Source organism: Dendrobates tinctorius, unplaced genomic scaffold (genome assembly GCF_039654945.1).
Source record: "Dendrobates tinctorius isolate UK_male_01 unplaced genomic scaffold, ASM3965494v1 ptg000104l, whole genome shotgun sequence".
Lineage (NCBI taxonomy): Eukaryota > Metazoa > Chordata > Amphibia > Anura > Dendrobatidae > Dendrobates > Dendrobates tinctorius.
In genome coordinates this window covers 12,038,461-12,057,330 of record NW_027361772.1, presented here as the reverse complement: position 1 = coordinate 12,057,330, position 18,870 = coordinate 12,038,461, and the positions used below count along the sequence as shown (strand labels likewise).

General features: G+C 48.5%; 1 protein-coding gene across 4 annotated transcripts in view; it reads left to right on the top strand.

Annotated features, from left to right (window-relative positions):
- Positions 1-14,086: 14,086 nt before the first annotated feature.
- The window catches only part of EVI5L (ecotropic viral integration site 5 like), a 70,995-nt gene continuing 66,211 nt past the window's right edge, over positions 14,087-18,870 (top strand). For 3 of the 4 annotated variants that reach the window (XM_073588758.1, XM_073588757.1, XM_073588755.1), the window contains exon 1: positions 14,087-14,241. The gene's annotated coding sequence lies outside the window, so the exon portion shown is untranslated. Of the gene's footprint in view, positions 14,242-14,262; positions 14,394-18,870 lie in introns of those variants that run through there. The other variant, XM_073588756.1, reaches the window with a different exon arrangement.

The following is an 18,870-nucleotide window of genomic DNA, read 5'->3' as shown; positions in this document are numbered from 1 at the left end:
GGGTTCTTAAAGGGGTAAAACCTTCAAACCCTTACACCTGATTTACAGATTATCACCCATCAAAATAAAAAATAACAATGTTGACCTCCTCCTCCACCGCCTCTTATACCTATACTGCCTTGTCCATCCCCTCCTCAACCAACCCCATTTAGACATCGGCCTCCTGGTTCAAGATTATTACATTATTTATTTTTTGTATTCTGTTATTTTCAGTCATTTTCCTATCAACATTTGTTTGCAGGGCAATTGTCTCACTCTTACCCCCATTTTGCTCCCTTTTACACCCCCTTAGCTTTTACTATGACCATTTTACAGCACCAAAGTTTAGATCAACATTGACTTCTATGGGGTTCGGGTTAAAGTTCGAGCAGAGATCTGGTACCCAAAGGAACTTTGGACTGCAGTTCAATCGAACCCAAATATCCACGGGTCCGCTAATCTCTACTTCTGACATTGAACACATCCTAGACACGCATCCAATCTTGCCTCCATTTGGATAGTATACAGCGGGGTTTATGTCTATTTCTTTGCTTCTGGCTGCATTATTATTATCCAGTTCTTAGCAACAAAAAAAACAATGATCTAGCAAAAAAATTACCGTATATACGACAAAATTTTCAGCACTTTTTTTTGTGCTGAAAACGCCCCCATCGGCTTATACACGAGTCATTGTGCAGAAAACCGGCGGGGGAGGGGGAGCGGCGGCTGTGGCACAGTGACAGGTGCAGCTGCAGGCGCCGGCTAACAGAAGACATCATGCTCACCTTCCTTGCACCGACGCTGCATCTCCGTCCCTGTATCTCTGTCCCGGCGCCGGCAGCTCTTCCTGTGCTCAGCAGTCACGTGGTACCACTCATTAAGGTAATGAGTATGCACGCGTCTCCACTCCCAATGGCGTGGAGCGCCAATTTATTACTTAATGAGCGGTACCACGTGACCGCTGAGCACAGGAAGAGCTGCCGGGACAACGGAGATGCAGCGACGGTGCGAGGAGAGTGAGAAGGATGGGGGAAAGGGGAGCCATGCATACAACGATGGGAGGGGGGGAGAGCCATGCGGGACCGAGGGAGCCATGCGGGACCGGGGTGCCATGCATACAACAGGTTGGAGCCACACATAGCAGGACAGAACGGGGGAGCCACACATAGCAGGACAGGACGGAGGAGCCATGCATACCAGGACAAAACGGGGGAGCCACACATAGCAGGATAGGAATAAGGTGACGATGCATACCTGGCTTATACTCGAGTCAATAAGCTTACCAAGTTTTCCGTGGCAAAATTAGGTGCCTCGGCTTAAACTCGGGTCGGCTTATACTCGAGTATATACGGTATATACAAGTTAAGTATACGTGTGTGAGGGAGGGCCAGGGCCGTAGTCGTGGCAGAGATTAATGGATCAGGCACGTCATGGCCTCCCATCACAGGCAAACAGTGTTCATTACTCTGCATACCTGTGGCTTCACTTTCTGCACCGTCAGTGTCTCCTCTGCGTTTCTGTAGGCTCCCTCTAGACTGTTTCGCACAAATCGAGACACAGTCAATTTCAACTTTCAAATGAACAACTTTACTGGTTTCCTTACACAGCACATCTATATTCATTACAGCATCGACAACAGGTTCCATTATGCACATTTCTTCCTCTTTCCCTGTACTCCTTTCTTTGCCATACGGCACGTGCCCGGGTCGGACCATATCATACGGTTCCTCCCTGTCCAGACTTACTTTGCTTGGGGGTTCACTTAGCCGTTTCTCCCCGGACCTGAGGGCATCTGCCCATGCTATAATGTTATGATGAGTCACCGAAGGAGGAAAAAACAAAATACCAGCTAAGTCCAGAAAAAAACAGAGAGGTTGGCAGCTATCGGATTACAGACCCCTGAACCTATCCACAACAACTAGCAGTAGCCGTGGGGGGTTCCTACGGTGCCCTAGACCTCTCAATCACAGCCGGAGAACTATATAGCCTAAAGACAGAAAGGGGAAAAACTAAACTGCCCCAGAGCAGACCCCAAAGCAATAGGCAGCCCCCAACGTATAATGACGGTGAAGCAAGATGAAAACACTAACACAGATAGAAAGATAGGTTGAGCAAATGATGGGGCCCAAGCTAAATACATAGGACAGGATAGGAAAGCTGCTGTCTGCCATCCGCAAAAACCCTATCAAAATGAGCCAACCGACTGATAGGAAAAACAGGCCCTGAAGTCGCTAGGCTTCAAAGACTATATCAGCACTCAGGTATATTCTGAAGACAGAGCAAAATATCAACAGATCAGAGACAAAAATGGAATTCAGCTCACCCCCGGCTGGGGATGGCAGAACTCCCAAAAAACAAGGCAAAACAAAAACAAAACTGAGGAGTACAAAGCAGAGCAGAAAAACTTAGCTTTGAGATGCAGGAATCAGACTGGTCTCCAAGAATCCAGCAGGAAAATCACCAGCCAGGAAGAAGGGCGTCGGCAGCCTTATATCCAGTCCTCAATTCCAGCCACCCAGTCATCATCTAGCTGCCCAGGTGTTTGGCAATCAGTCTGACTACCTTCCTCCACTAGAGGAGGGAGTTCATCAGACCTCAATGGTGAAGGGAAAAATGAACTCACAACAGTATCTCCCCCTTGAGGAGGGGTCACCGAACCCTCATCCATGCCACCAGGCCGCTCCGGGTGAGCCCGATGAAAGGCACGCACCAATCTTTCGGCATGAATATCAGAGGCAGAGACCCAGGAATTATCCTCCTGACCATAACCCTTCCACTTAACCAAATACCGGAGTCTCCATCTAGCCAGACGGGAATCCAGTATCTTCTCTACCTCATATTCCATGTTACTTTCAACCAATATAGGGTCAGGAGGTGCCACCACAGGAACTACTGGTTCAACAAACCTCTTCAACAAGGACTTATGAAACACATTATGAATTTTAAATGTGACAGGAAGAGCCAACCGAAAAGAGACCGGATTAATAATCTCCAAAATCTTGTAAGGTCCAATAAATCTAGGCTTAAACTTAGGAGAAGCCACCTTCATAGCGATATTTTTTGATGACAACCAAACCATATCACCCACCTTAAACTGGGGACCAACGGTCCTACGCCGGTTGGAAAACCGCTGGGCCTTTTCCTGGGAGAGAGACAACTTATCCACTACTTAGTCCCAGATCTGGTGCATTCTCTCCACCACAGTGTCAACACCTGGGCAGGCAGAAGGCTCCACCTGCCCTGAAGAAAATCGAGGGTGAAAACCAAAGTTACAAAAAAAAGGTGACATCAAAGTGGCAGAACTAGCTCTATTATTTAAAGCAAATTCGGCCAAGGGCAAAAATGAAACCCAATCATCCTGATCGGCAGAAATAAAACATCTCAAATATGACTCCAAAGTCTGGTTTGTTCTCTCCGTCTGCCCATTGGTCTGAGGGTGAAACACCGAGGAGAAGGACAACTGAATTCCCAGCTTGGAACAGAAAGTCCTCCAAAATCTAGACACAAACTGAACTCCTCTGTCAGATACAATGTTCTCAGGAATCCCGTGCAAGCGAACCACCTGTTGCAAAAACAAGGGCACCAACTCAGAGGAAGATGGCAACTTAGGGAGTGGTACAAGATGGACCATCTTAGAGAATCTATCACAAATCACCCAAATAACAGTCATTCTCTGAGAGACAGGCATATCAGAGATAAAATCCATTGAAATATGGGTCCATGGCCTCCTGGGCACCGGCAAAGGCATCAACAAGCCACTAGAGCGAGAACAAGGTTTAGACCGGGAGCAAGTCCCACAGGACTGCACAAAATTCCTGACATCACAAGACAAGGCGGGCCACCAAAAAGATCGACTCACCAGATCTCTAGTACCAAAAATACCTGGATGACCAGCCAATGCAGAGCAATGAACTTCAGACATCACTCTCTTCCTCCACTGGTCAGGAGCATACAACTTTCCACTGGGACAACGCTCAGGTTTGTCCTCCTGAAACTCTTCCAGAGCACGTCTCAAATCGGGCGAGATGGCAGAAAGAACTACCCCCTCGCCTAAGATGGTAGCAGGCTTAGTCACAACAGGAGAATCAGCAAGGAAACTCCTAGAGAGGGCGTCTGCCTTGACATTCTTAGTGCCCGGAAGAAAAGAGACCACAAAATCAAAACGTGTGAAAAACAAGGCCCACCTAGCCTGTCTAGGATTCAAGCGCTTGGCCGACTCCAGGTAAATCAAATTCTTGTGGTCAGTAAGGACCACGACTTGGTGTTTGGCTCCCTCCAACCAATGTCTCCACTCCTCAAATGCCCATTTCATGGCCAACAGTTCCCGATTCCCCACATCATAGTTACGTTCGGATGGGGAGAACTTTCGGGAAAAGAAAGCACAAGGATTCATTTTAGATGTCACAAGATCTTTTTGGGACAACACCGCACCTGCACCAATCTCAGAAGCGTCCACCTCCACCTGAAACGGGAGTGAGACATCAGGTTGCCGCAAAACCGGAGCAGAAGTGAATCTTCGCTTCAGCTCCTGAAAGGAAGAAACAGCCTCCGGAGACCAATTCAGCACATCAGCACCCTTCCTAGTCAAATCCGTCAATGGCTTGGCAATACCAGAAAAATTAGCTATAAATTTCTGATAAAAATTAGCAAAACCCAAAAACTTCTGGAGGGCCTTCAAAGAAGTGGGCTGAACCCAATCATAAATGGCCTGTACCTTGGCCGGGTCCATTTCAATAGTAGACGGACACAAAATAAATCCCAAAAATGAAATTCTCTGTACCCCAAAAAGGCATTTCGATCCCTTGACATACAGGGAATTCTCCCTCAAAATCCGGAACACAGTCCGAATATGTTCCACATGAGAGTCCCAATTCTTGGAGAAGATCAAAATATCATCCAGATAGATAATCAAAAATGTATCCACAAAGTCTCGGAATATATCGTTCATGAAGCACTGGAAGACAGAAGGGGCATTAGTGAGCCCAAAAGGCATCACCAGGTACTCAAAATGTCCCTCCGGAGTATTAAACGCCGTCTTCCATTCATCCCCATGCTTAATGCGAATAAGATTATACGCCCCCCTGAGGTCAAGCTTGGTAAACCAGCAAGCACCTTTAACTCTGGAGAATAGATCAGAAATCAGGGGTAACGGATACTGATATTTAACAGTAATTTTGTTGAGGGCACGATAGTCAATACAAGGCCTTAATGAACCATCCTTTTTATCCACGAAAAAAAACCCCAGCACCTAAGGGTGAAGAGGATGGTCTAATATGACCCTTCTCCAACGCCTCCTTAATATAGGATCGCATAGCCTCGTGCTCGGGTACAGATAAATTGAAAAGCCGACCCTTGGGGAATTTACACCCCGGGTTCAGCTCAATTGCACAGTCATAACTCCTATGAGGAGGCAAGGACGCAGACTCATTCTCACTAAATACATCATAAAAGTCCGCCAAATAGTCAGGAACATCATGTGACTGGGGAGAGGTGGAGAAAACAGGAGCATCACTAAGGGCACACCGACAACCCCAACTCACCACAGACAAAGATTTCCAATCCAGAACTGGATTATGGATTTGCAACCAGGGAAACCCCAGAACAATGGTATCATGCAAATTATGCAACACCAAAAATCTGCAATTTTCTTGATAGTCTGGGGCGACCCGCATTACCACCTGTGTCCAAAACTGAGGTTTATTCTTCACCAAAGGAGTAGCATCAATACCCCTCAAAGGGATAGGCGTCCGCAGAGGTGTCATAGGAAATCCACAACGTTTAGCAAAATCCAAGTCCATCAGGTTCAGAGCTGCTCCTGAATCCACAAAAGCCTTGGCGGAAAATGTGGACAGGGAGCAGATCAGAGTAATTGCCAGAAGAAACTTAGGTTGAACACCACCCACAGAAAATGTGTGTGCACAACGTTTCTCTCGTTTAGGGCAGAGAGAAATAATATGCGAGGCATCTCCACAAAAAAAACACAGCTTATTACGCCTTCTGAACTCCTGACGTTGCGCCCTAGACAAAACTCTATCACATTGCATAGGTTCAGACATTTGTTCAACAGGTGGCAACATCTCTCGTGCAATCCTGCGTTCACGTAAACGCCGATCCACCTGAATGGCTAATGACATAGAATCGTCAAGACCAGAGGGAACAGGAAATCCCACCATAGTATCTTTTACAGTTTCTGACAAACCCTTCCGAAAGAGGGCTGCCAAGGCACCATCATTCCAGGTAGTAAGCACCGCCCACTTTCGGAATTTTTGACAGTACAACTCTGCCGAATCCCGACCCTGGCTTAATGCCAACAGGGTCTTTTCAGCCTGATCAATAGCATTAGGTTCATCATACAACAACCCCAAGGCTTGAAAAAATGCGTTCACATTATTCAGAATAGGATCATCAGGTTTCAAAGAAAATGCCCAATCCTGGGGATCGCCGCGCAGCAAAGAGATGTTTTAACCTGCTGCGCGGAACTCCCTGACGAGTTAGGCTTCAAGGCAAAAAATAATTTACAATTATTCTTGAAATTCAAGAATTTAGACCGATCCCCCAAAAATACATCAGGTGTAGGAATCTTTGGTTCAGCAGCATGTGAATGAGCAAGGTAGGTGGAAATTCCCCGCACTTCAGCAGCGAGTTGCTCCACACGATCAGACAATTGCTTCATCGCCATTGAGAGAAAAATTCCCCCTACGGCCTCAGAGATATAGAGGAAAAAATATGCACACAAAAAAAAATAAAAAAAAATTCTGACACTTTTTTCTCTTTTTTTTACAATTCTCTCCTGCTATTGAGTACCATAGGATCTGTGGTATGGCTGGTGATTCTGTTATGATGAGTCACCGAAGGAGGAAAAAACAAAATACCAGCTAAGTCCAGAAAAACCAGAGAGGTTGGCAGCTATCGGATTGCAGACCCCTGAACCTATCCACAACAACTAGCAGTAGCCGTGGGGGGTTCCTACGGTGCCCTAGACCCCTCGATCACAGCCGGAGAACTATATAGCCTAAAGACAGAAAGGGGAAAAACTAAACTGCCCCAGAGCAGACCCCAAAGCAATAGGCAGCCCCCAACATATAATGACGGTGAAGCAAGATGAAAACACTAACACAGATAGAAAGATACGTTGAGCAAATGATGGGGCCCAAGCTAACTACATAGGACAGGATAGGAAAGCTGCTGTCTGCCATCCGCAAAAACCCTATCAAAATGAGCCAACCGACTGATAGTAAAAACAGGCCCTGAAGTCGCTAGGCTTCAAAGACTATATCAGCACTCAGGTATATTCTGAAGACAGAGCAAAATATCAACAGATCAGAGACAAAAATGGTATTCAGCTCACCCCCGGCCGGGGATGGCAGAACTCCCAAAAAACAAGGCAAAACAAAAACAAAACTGAAGAGTACAAAGCAGAGCAGAAAAACTTAGCTTTGAGATGCAGGAATCAGACTGGTCTCCAAGAATCCAGCAGGAAAATCACCAGCCAGGAAGAAGGGCGTAGGCAGCCTTATATCCAGTCCTCAATTCCAGCCACCCAGTCATCATCTAGCTGCCCAGGTGTTTGGCAATCAGTCTCACTACCTTCCTTCACTAGAGGAGGGAGTTCATCAGACCTCAATAGTGAAGGGAAAAATGAACTCACAACACTATAAGCTGCCACATGGTGAGCGACCTGCCCGTCTGTACTGCCATGATCATTCTTTCAGCTCCAGTTCCCACTATTGCTGTACTGCTGTTGTTCTGTCCTACTGGTCCTGGATGGCTGGGCTCTAGCTTAGAATGTTAAGTGATCACTGCTTCTATCCCGGGCTCTATATCCCGATAGGACGGTCTAGGCACCCTGGCCCTACTGAACTCTTAGAGGAAGTCCTCCCTCCCTTAACTGCAGTTGACTCCTCCAATACTTAACTATGTACAGGGTGTTGACTAACTAGACACTGTCAGAACCCCATCTTGTGGACTACATGGGTACTGCACTTTCCCTATGTCAGAAATATTATACATAGCAAGAAATGTATATACAGTACATTTATACAAATATAAACAAAGGGAGTATTTACACTAAGGAAGGGAGTGGATTATTACATGGTCCCGATACACTCCTTACACGTGCAAAGTGTAAAAGCATGTTCACACTGTGACCATTTCACAGACAAAACCCAAGAAAGAAAAAAAAACAAAAAGCACATATACCCTACAGCAAATAAATAAGTAAATAGTAATAGTGCATGTAATGAACATAGGATACAAATTTAACGCTATTTTGATTTAAAAAAAAGCATAAAAGCCATCCCGCCATGACAAGATGTACCCAGTCAGGATGGCTCTAACCTGTCTCTAGTAATTGTGTCAGCTGACCTCAGTGTAAATAAGGGCAGAGCAGGACAGGGGCCCCGAAGCTATACAGAATAAATACTTAGCTCATCAGTAACGTATTCCCTATCCTGTGGGATATATCCTCGAATTTCAACACCCAGCCAGGACCCTCACCTTCATATAACGTGCCGAGCCACAAGAGGAGAGTAATTTGCCCATGGCCACCGGAATCCTTCACAAGCATCTGGTCATATATGTTATGTGCAGGAGTGTGTTGGCGTTTTACAGGTTCAGATGGCTGAGGACGGATATCGTTAAAGAAGGGGGAAATGTAAGGAGATGGACATAACACCCATGTTCCCTCTTGAAGGAACCAGTATAATGTTATGTGATGTATTGTGAACTGTGATGTGCGTTAAAGATGTTAGTAACAAGATAATGTGTGTAGCTTGACAATAGGGTTAGTGACAGTTAATGTTTAGGACTAGCTGATAGTGGGAAGGGCTAACTAGAAAGGAAAGTGACAATTTTCCTATTAGAATGTCAGATTTTGCCTAGAGTGCGTTAGGGGGCTCCAGACTACACCTCCAGACTGCTGTTAGAGGGGGGCTCCAGACTACACCTCCAGACTGCTCTTATAGGGGGGCTCCAGACTACACCTCCAGACTTCTGTTTTAGGGGGGGCTCCAGACTACACCTCCAGACTGCTGTTATAGGGGGGCTCCAGACTACACTTCCAGACTGCTGTTATAGGGGGCTCCAGGCTACACCTCCAGACTGCTGTTATAGGGGGGCTCCAGACTACACCTCCAGACTGCTGTTATAGGGGGCTCCAGACTACACCTCCAGACTGCTGTTATAGGGGGCTCCAGACTACACCTCCAGACTGCTGTTATAATGGGCTCCAGACTACACATCCAGACAGCTGTTATAGGGGGCTCCAGACTACACCTCTAGACTGCTGTTATAGGGGACTCCAGACTACACCTCCAGACTGCTGGTATAAGGGGCTCCAGACTACACATCCAGACTGCTGTTATAGAGGGCTCCAAACTACACCACCAGACTGCTGTTATAGGGGGGCTCCAGACTACACCACCAGACTGCTGTTATAGGGGGCTCCAGACTACACTTCTAGACTGCTGTTATAGGGGGCTCCAGACTGCACCTCCAGACTGCTGTTATAATGTGCTCCAGACTACACATCCAGACAGCTGTTATAGGGGGCTCCAGACTACACCTCTAGACTGCTGTTATAGGGGGCTCCAGACTACACCTCTAGACTGCTGGTATAAGGGGCTCCAGACTACTGTTATAGAGGGCTTCAAACTACACCACCAGACTGCTGTTATAGAGGGGCTCCAGACTACACCACCAGACTGCTGTTATAGGGGGCTCCAGACTACACCTCTAGACTGCTGTTATAGGGGGCTCCAGACTACACCTCCAGACTGCTATTATAGGGGGCTCCAGACTACACCTCCAGACTGCTGTTATAGGAGGGCTCCAGGCTACACCTCCAGACTGCTGTTTTAGGGGCTCCAGACTACACATCCAGACTGCTGTTTTAGGGGGCTCCAGACTACACCTCTAGACTGCTGTTATAGGGGGCTCCAGACTACACTTCCAGACTGCTGTTATAGGGGGCTCCAGACTACACTTCTAGACTGCTGTTATAGGGGGCTCCAGACTGCACCTCCAGACTGCTGTTATAGGGGGCTCCAGACTACACCTCCAGACTGCTGTTATAATGGGCTCCAGACTTCACATCCAGACAGCTGTTATAGGGGGCTCCAGACTACACCTCTAGACTGCTGTTATAGGGGGCTCAAGACTACACCTCCAGACTGCTGGTATAAGGGGCTCCAGACTACACATCCAGACTGCTGTTATAGAGGGCTCCAAACTACACCACCAGACTGCTGTTATAGGGGGGCTCCAGACTACACCACCAGACTGCTGTTATAGGGGGCTCCAGACTACACCTCCAGACTGCTGTTATATGGGGCTCCAGACTACACCTCCAGACTGCTGCTATAGGAGGGCTCCAGACTACACCTCCAGACTGCTGATATAGGGGGCTTCAGACTACACCTCTAGACTGCTGTTATAGGGGGCTCCAGACTACACCTCCAGACTGCTGTTATATGGGGCTCCAGACTACACCTCCAGACTGCTGCTATAGGAGGGCTCCAGACTACACCTCCAGACTGCTGTTATAGGGGGCTTCAGGCTACACCTCCAGACTGCTGTTATAGGGGGTTCCAGACTACACTTCTAGACTGCTGTTATAGGGGGCTCCAGACTGCACCTCTAGACTGCTGTTATAGGGGGCTCCAGACTACACCTCCAGACTGCTGTTATAGGGGGCTCCAGACTACACCTCCAGACTGCTGCTATAATGGGCTCCAGACTGCGCTTCCAGACTGCTATTATAGGGGGCTCCAGACTACACATCCAGACAGCTGTTATAGGGGGCTCCAGACTACACCACCAGACTGCTGTTATAGGAGGGCTCCAGACTACACCTCTAGACTGCTGTTATAGGGGGCTCCAGACTACACCTCCAGACTGCTGTTATAGGGGGCTCCAGACTGCACCTCCAGACTGCTGTTATAGGGGGCTCCAGACTACACCTCCAGACTGCTGTTATAGGGGGCTCCAGACTACACCTCCAGACTGCTGCTATAATGGACTCCAGACTGCACCTCCAGACTTCTATTATAGAGGGCTCCAAACTACACCACCAGTCTGCTGTTATAGGAGGACTCCAGACTACACCTCTAGACTGCTGTTATAGGGGGCTCCAGACTACACCACCAGACTGCTGTTATAGGGGGCTCCAGACTACACTTCTAGACTGCTGCTATAGGGGCTCCAGACTGCACCTCCAGACTGCTGTTATAGGGGGCTCCAGACTACACCTCCAGACTGCTGTTATAATGGGCTCCAGACTACACATCCAGACAGCTGTTATAGGGGGCTCCAGACTACACCTCTAGACTGCTGTTATAGGGGGCTCCAGACTACACCTCTAGACTGCTGGTCTAAGGGGCTCCGGACTACTGTTATAGAGGGCTCCAAACTACACCACCAGACTGCTGTTATAGGGGGGGCTCCAGACTACACCACCAGACTGCTGTTATAGGGGGCTCCAAACTACACCTCTAGACTGCTGTTATAAGGGGCTCCAGACTACACCTCCAGACTGCTGTTATAGGGGGCTCCAGACTACACCTCCAGACTGCTGTTATAGGGGGCTCCAGACTACACCTCCAGACTGCTGTTATAATGGGCTCCAGACTACACATCCAGACAGCTGTTATAGGGGGCTCCAGACTACACCTCCAGACTGCTGTTATAGGGGGCTCCTGACTACACCTCCAGACTGCTTTTATAGGGGGCTCCAGACTACACCTCCAGACTGCTGGTATAAGGGGCTCCAGACTACACATCCAGACTGCTGTTATAGAGGGCTCCAAACTACACCACCAGACTGCTGTTATAGGGGGGCTCCTGACTACACCTCCAGACTGCTGTTATAATGGGCTCCAGACTACACATCCAGACAGCTGTTATAGGGGGCTCCAGACTACACCTCCAGACTGCTGTTATAGGGGGCTCCTGACTACACCTCCAGACTGCTTTTATAGGGGGCTCCAGACTACACCTCCAGACTGCTGGTATAAGGGGCTCCAGACTACACATCCAGACTGCTGTTATAGAGGGCTCCAAACTACACCACCAGACTGCTGTTATAGGGGGGCTCCTGACTACACCTCCAGACTGCTGTTATAATGGGCTCCTGACTACACCTCCAGACTGCTGTTATAGGGGGCTCCAGACTACACCTCCAGACTGCTGTTATAGGGGGCTCCAGACTACACCTCCAGACTGCTGTTATAGGGGGCTCCAGACTAAACATCCAGACTGCTGCTATAGTGGGCTCCAGACTACACCTCCAGACTGCTGTTATAAGGGGCTCCAGACTACACCTCCAGACTGCTGTTATAGGGGGCTCCAGACTACACCTCCAGACTGCTGCTATAATGGGCTCCAGACTACACCACCAGACTGCTGTTATAGGGGGCTCCAGACTACACCTCCAGACTGCTGTTATAGGGGGCTCCTGACTAAACATCCAGACTGCTGCTATAGTGGGCTCCAGACTACACCTCCAGACTGCTGTTATAAGGGGCTCCAGACTACACCTCCAGACTGCTGTTATAGGGGGCTCCAGACTACACCTCCAGACTGCTGCTATAATGAGCTCCAGACTACACCACCAGACTGCTGTTATAGGGGGCTCCAGACTACACCTCCAGACTGCTGTTATAGGGGGCTCCAGACTACACCTCCAGACTGCTGTTATAGGGGGGGCTCCAGACTACACCTCCAGACTGCTGTTATAAGGGGCTCCAGACTACACCTCCAGACTGCTGTTATAGGGGGCTCCAGACTACACCACCAGACTGCTGTTATAGGGGGGCTCCAGACTACACCTCCAGACTGCTGTTATAGGGGGCTCCAGACTACACCTCCAGACTGCTGTTATAGGGGGCTCCAGACTACACCTCCAGACTGCTGTTATAGGGGGGGGGCTCCAGACTACACCTCCAGACTGCTGTTATAAGGGGCTCCAGACTACACCTCCAGACTGCTGCTATAATGGGCTCCAGACTACACCACCAGACTGCTGTTATAGGGGGGCTCCAGACTACACCTCCAGACTGCTGTTATAGGGGGCTCCAGACTACACCTCCAGACTGCTGTTATAGGGGGGGCTCCAGATTACACCTCCAGACTGCTGTTATAGGGGGCTCCAGACTACACCTCCAGACTGCTGCTATAATGGGCTCCAGACTACACCTCCAGACTGCTGCTATAATGAGCTCCAGACTACACCACCAGACTGCTGTTATAGGGGGCTCCAGACTACACCTCCAGACTGCTGTTATAGGGGGCTCCAGACTACACCTCCAGACTGCTGTTATAGGGGGGGCTCCAGACTACACCTCCAGACTGCTGTTATAAGGGGCTCCAGACTACACCTCCAGACTGCTGCTATAATGGGCTCCAGACTACACCACCAGACTGCTGTTATAGGGGGGCTCCAGACTACACCTCCAGACTGCTGTTATAGGGGGCTCCAGACTACACCTCCAGACTGCTGTTATAGGGGGGGCTCCAGACTACACCTCCAGACTGCTGTTATAGGGGGCTCCAGACTACACCTCCAGACTGCTGCTATAATGGGCTCCAGACTACACCTCCAGACTGCTGTTATAGGGGGCTCCAGACTACACCTCCAGACTGCTGTTATAAGGGGCTCCAGACTACACCTCCAGACTGCTGTTATAGGGGGCTCCAGACTACACCTCCAGACTGCTGCTATACTGGGCTCCAGACTGCTGTTATAGGAGTAGGTCTATGTCTGGTGTGATCTCGGCAGAGACACATGCTGCACAGATCATGCACTTGTATTTCTATTATTATAGCTAAAGGGAAATATTTCCTTCTCAATTCCCTATTGGTCCACTTATCTGCCAATAAGAAAAATTATCTATCATCCTATTGGCTAAACACATCCTACCAAGCCCCGCCTTCTTCAGGAAGGTAGCCGCTAGTAACACACTTATCTAGTCCCACCCAGCTGTCATTTTCTCGCTTCCGGATTGGTTCTTCTCTCACTGTCTTCTTCTCGGATTGGCTCCGCTTGCTTCCCATAGACACTGGAGCTAGCTCCGCCCCACTGTCACCGGTTCTGTCTCTGACTGGCTGCGGCTTACGTCAATCGTCCAAAGGTCGCAACCCCATTGCCTGGGTCTGTCTTGGCGTAAGAAGGAAGGCGGGACTATGCCGTGGGTCTGATTCCTCCGCCGTTCGGTGCTGGAGAGCCCCGGGGAGGGAGGAGCTGCGTGACAGCGCCGGGGGCCTGAGGTGAGAGCTCGCTGGACGGTACATGGCGCACTAGTATGTAACGTAACGAAGGCATTTCCTTCTGGGGTGATACTGGACGTCACGGTGACCCCGGAGAAGGCGTGTCTCCGGTGCTGGTGACATCATCACAGGATCAGGTGCTGCAGGCAGAGGTGTGAGGAGTAGGCGCAGTGCTGTTACGTCATTCACTGATGAGGTCATGAGTCAGCTCTAGATTCCTCCTTCTGACGTCTCTATGTAGCCAGCCTCATCCACCTATCCATCATCTGCCACCTGGTCCTGAGCCCACCCTGCCCGCACCCAGACGGGGTCCTCTGTGTCCAGTACTACCCCCATCACCTCCCTGTGTGCAGTACTACTCTCCCCATCCTCTTTCCCCATGTCCAGTACTACTCTCCCCATCCTCTTTCCCCATGTCCAGTACTACTCTCCCCATCCTCTTTCCCCATGTCCAGTACTACTCTCCCCATCCTCTTTCCCCATGTCCAGTACTACTCTCCCCATCCTCTTTCCCCATGTCCAGTACTACTCTCCCCATCACCTCCCTGTGTTCAGTACTACTCTCCCCATCCTCTTTACCCATGTCCAGTACTACTCTCCCCATCCTCTTTACCCATGTCCAGTACTACTCTCCCCATCCTCTTTACCCATGTCCAGTACTACTCTCCCCATCACCTCCCTGTGTTCAGTACTACTCTCCCCATCCTCTTTCCCCATGTCCAGTACTACTCTCCCCATCCTCTTTCCCCATGTCCAGTACTACTCTCCCCATCACCTCCCTGTGTGCAGTAATACTCTACCCATCCTCTTTCCCCATGTCCAGTACTACTCTCCCCATCCTCGTTCCCCATGTCCAGTACTACTCTCCCCATCCTCTCCTCCCTACTCCTGTCCATGTGTGCAGTACTACTCTCCCCATCACCTCCCTGTGTGCAGTACTACTCTCCCCATCACCTCCCTGTGTGCAGTAATACTCTCCCCATCCTCTTTCCCCATGTCCAGTACTACTCTCCCCATCCTCTTTCCCCATGTCCAGTACTACTCTTCCCATCCTCTCCCCCCATGTCCAGTACTACTCTTCCCATCCTCTCCCCCCATGTCCAGTACTACTCTTCCCATCCTCTCCCCCCATGTCCAGTACTACTGTTCCCATCCTCTCCCCCCAGTCCAGTACTACTGTTCCCATCCTCTCCCCCATGTCCAGTACTACTGTTCCCATCCTCTTTCCCCTTGTCCAGTACTACTCTCCCCATCCTCTTTCCCCATGTCCAGTACTACTCTCCCCATCCTCTTTCCCCATGGTTAGTACTACTCTCCCCATCCTCTGCCCCCATGTTTAGTACTACTCTCCCCATCCTCTTTCCCCATGTCCAGTACTACTCTTCCCATCCTCTCCCCCCATGTCCAGTACTACTCTTCCCATCCTCTCCCCCCATGTCCAGTACTACTCTTCCCATCTTCCCATCCTCTCCCCCCATGTCCAGTACTACTCTTCCCATCCTCTCCCCCATGTCCAGTACTACTCTCCCCATCCTCTTTCCCCATGTCCAGTACTACTCTCCCCATCCTCTTTCCCCATGTCCAGTACTACTCTCCCCATCCTCTTTCCCCATGTCCAGTACTACTCTCCCCATCCTCTTTCCCCATGTCCAGTACTACTCTCCCCATCCTCTTTCCCCATGTCCAGTACTACTCTCCCCATCCTCTTTCCCCATGTCCAGTACTACTCTCCCCATCCTCTTTCCCCATGTCCAGTACTACTCTTCCCATCCTCTTTCCCCATGTCCAGTACTACTCTCCCCATCTGCTTTCCCCATGTCCAGTACTACTCTCCCCATCCTCTCCCCCCAAGTCAATACTACTCTCCCCATCCTCTACCCCCATGTTTAGTACTACTCTCCCCATCTTTCCCCATACTACTCTCCCCATCCTCTCCCCTCATGTCTAGTACTACTCTCCCCATCCTCTTTCCCCATGTCCAGTACTACTCTACCCATCCTCTTTCCCCATGTCCAGTACTACTCTACCCATCCTCTTTCCCCATGTCCAGTACTACTCTCCCCATCCTCTCCCCCCATGTCCAGTACTATTCTCCCCATCCTCTTTCCCCATGTCCAGTACTACTCTCCCCATCCCCTTTCCCCATGTTTGTACTACTCTCCCCATCCTCTGCCCCCATGTCTAATACTACTCTCCCCATCCTCTCTGGAAATCTCCGTTTCTGATCTCGGTGACCGATGTGAAGAACTCATTGACTTCTTAGGAAAATGTGATGAATGTGTTAGTTTTGCATAGTTCTGCAATGTAATGAGTCACGTCTGACTGATCGCACAGGGAGCGGACAGTCCGGTGCTGGGAAGAAATTTAGGCTAAATCCTCTATAGGAACATCAGACAGATTAACCCCTTGTGTGTGAGCCCGATCGTGTAACCCTTGGCTATGGAGCGAGTCCCAGGGCATCGCTGTCACAACTGAGCCCAGAACTCAGAAACGCTGCCCAGGTCTTTATCCAAAATATCAAACCAGATTTTATTCAAATTCAGTTTAATAACTCCCAAAAGTTCATGAGACCTAGAAAACCCCTCTGTGCGTGTTTCGCCCCTGCTTTGTCTGTGTCTGCCACCCCAGATGATGCAGTTGCGAAACTCCCGTCAGGTCTGTCCTTGGTGGGTGAAACCTGATTCTTCAGGGCAGTGATATCTTTTTTTTTTTTTTTTTTTTTTTTTTATGTTTGGCTTAAAAAAATTCTATGCTTTGTTTTAAGAAATTGGTTGTGTCCCCATTGTTTGCGACCCATAACCCGTAATTTTCTGGTATATGCAACGTGGTGATTGTTTTTTTTTTTATTGCAGTTTTTGCGGCGACTGAAAAACGTCAGTGTCGGTGTTTTTATTTTTGCTGTTTGTATTTTGGGATCTGATTTCCGGTGGATCCGGAGGTTGGCACCCGCATTGATGCTGCTGGGTTGTTTGTGTGGTTTTTTTTTTTTTTTTCATTTTTGACATTTAGACTTTTTTTTGTTTGTTTACTGTAAAAAATGTTGTAATTTAATAGATCGGACTTTGATAATTCAACAACACCAAGTTTATTTTATACATTTTTCATTTTCTTTACTTTTAATATTGGAAAAGTGCAGCGACTAGAATATTTTTTTTTTCTTTTTTTTGGGGCGGGGAGAGGTGTTTTTTTTTTGTGCTTAAACACTCTTTTTTAAGTCTGTTTAGGGAACTTAAAATCGTGATCATTTGTGTAATATTTAAGCATTGTACTCTATGGTTGAGATTTTTCACCCAAAGCGCGTAAGCATGGTGGGTTTTCTTTTTCAATATGTGCACATTCTCACAATTTCTTTTGGGGGGGGGGGAGAGTTACAGGTGCTTCTCACAAAATTAGAATGTCATCAAAAAGTTACTTTATTTCAGTTCTTCAATACAAAAAGTGAAACTTACATATTCTATAGAGTGATTACACACAGAGTGATCTATTTCAAGTGTTTATTTCTGTTAATGTTGATGATTATGGCTCACAGCCAATGAAAGCCCAAAAGTAATGACTTAGATAAGAATACTTTATAACAGCAGCTTGAAGAAATGATTTTAAAATCCAAAATGTTGGCCTACTGAAATGTATGCTCAGTAAATGCACTCAATACTTGGTCGGGGCTCCTTTGGCATCAATTACTGCATCAATGCAGCGTGGCATGGAGGCGATCAGCCTGTGGCACTGCTGAGGGGTTATGGAAGCCCAGGTTGCTTTGATAGCAGCCTTCAGTTCGTCTGCATTGTTGGGTCTGGTGTCTCTCATCTTCCTCTTGACAATACCCCATAGAATCTCTATGGGATTAAGGTCAGGCGAGTTTGCTGCCAATCAAGCACAGTGATACTGTTGTTTGTAAACCAGGTATTGGTACTTTTGGCAGTGTGGACAGGTGCCAAGTCCTGCTGGAGAATGACATTTCCATCTCCAAAAAGCTTGTCGGCAGAGGGAAGCATGAAGTGCTCTAAAATTTCCTGGTAGATGGCTGCGCTGACTTTGGTCTTGATAAAACACAGCGGACCTACACCAGCAGATGACATGGCTCCCCAAACCATCACTGATTGTGGAAACTTCACACTACACCTCCAGCAGCTTGGATTGTGGCCTCTCCACTCTTCCTCCAGGAGCGGGGACCTGGATTGAAATGCAAAAATTTAATCTGAAAACAACACCTTGGACCACTGACAACAGTCCAGTTCTGTTTCTCCTTGGCCCAGGTAAGACGCTTCTGGTGTTGTCTATTGGTCATGAGTGACTGACACTAGGAATGTGACACTTGTAGCCCATGTCCTGATACGTCTGTGTGTGGTGGCTCCTAAAGCAATGACTCCAGCAGCAGTCCATTCCTTGTGAATCTCCCTTAAATTTGTGAATGGCCTTTTCTTAACAATCCTTTCAAGGCTGCAGTTATCCCAGTTGCTTGTGCTCATTTTTCTACCACACTTTTTCCCTCCACTCCACTTTCCGTTAATATGCTTGGATACAGCGCTCTGTGAACAGACAGCTTCTTTAGCAATGACCTTTTGTGGCTTACCCTCCTTGTGGAGTGTGTCAGTGACTGCCTTCTGGACATCTGTGAAGTCAGCAGTCTTC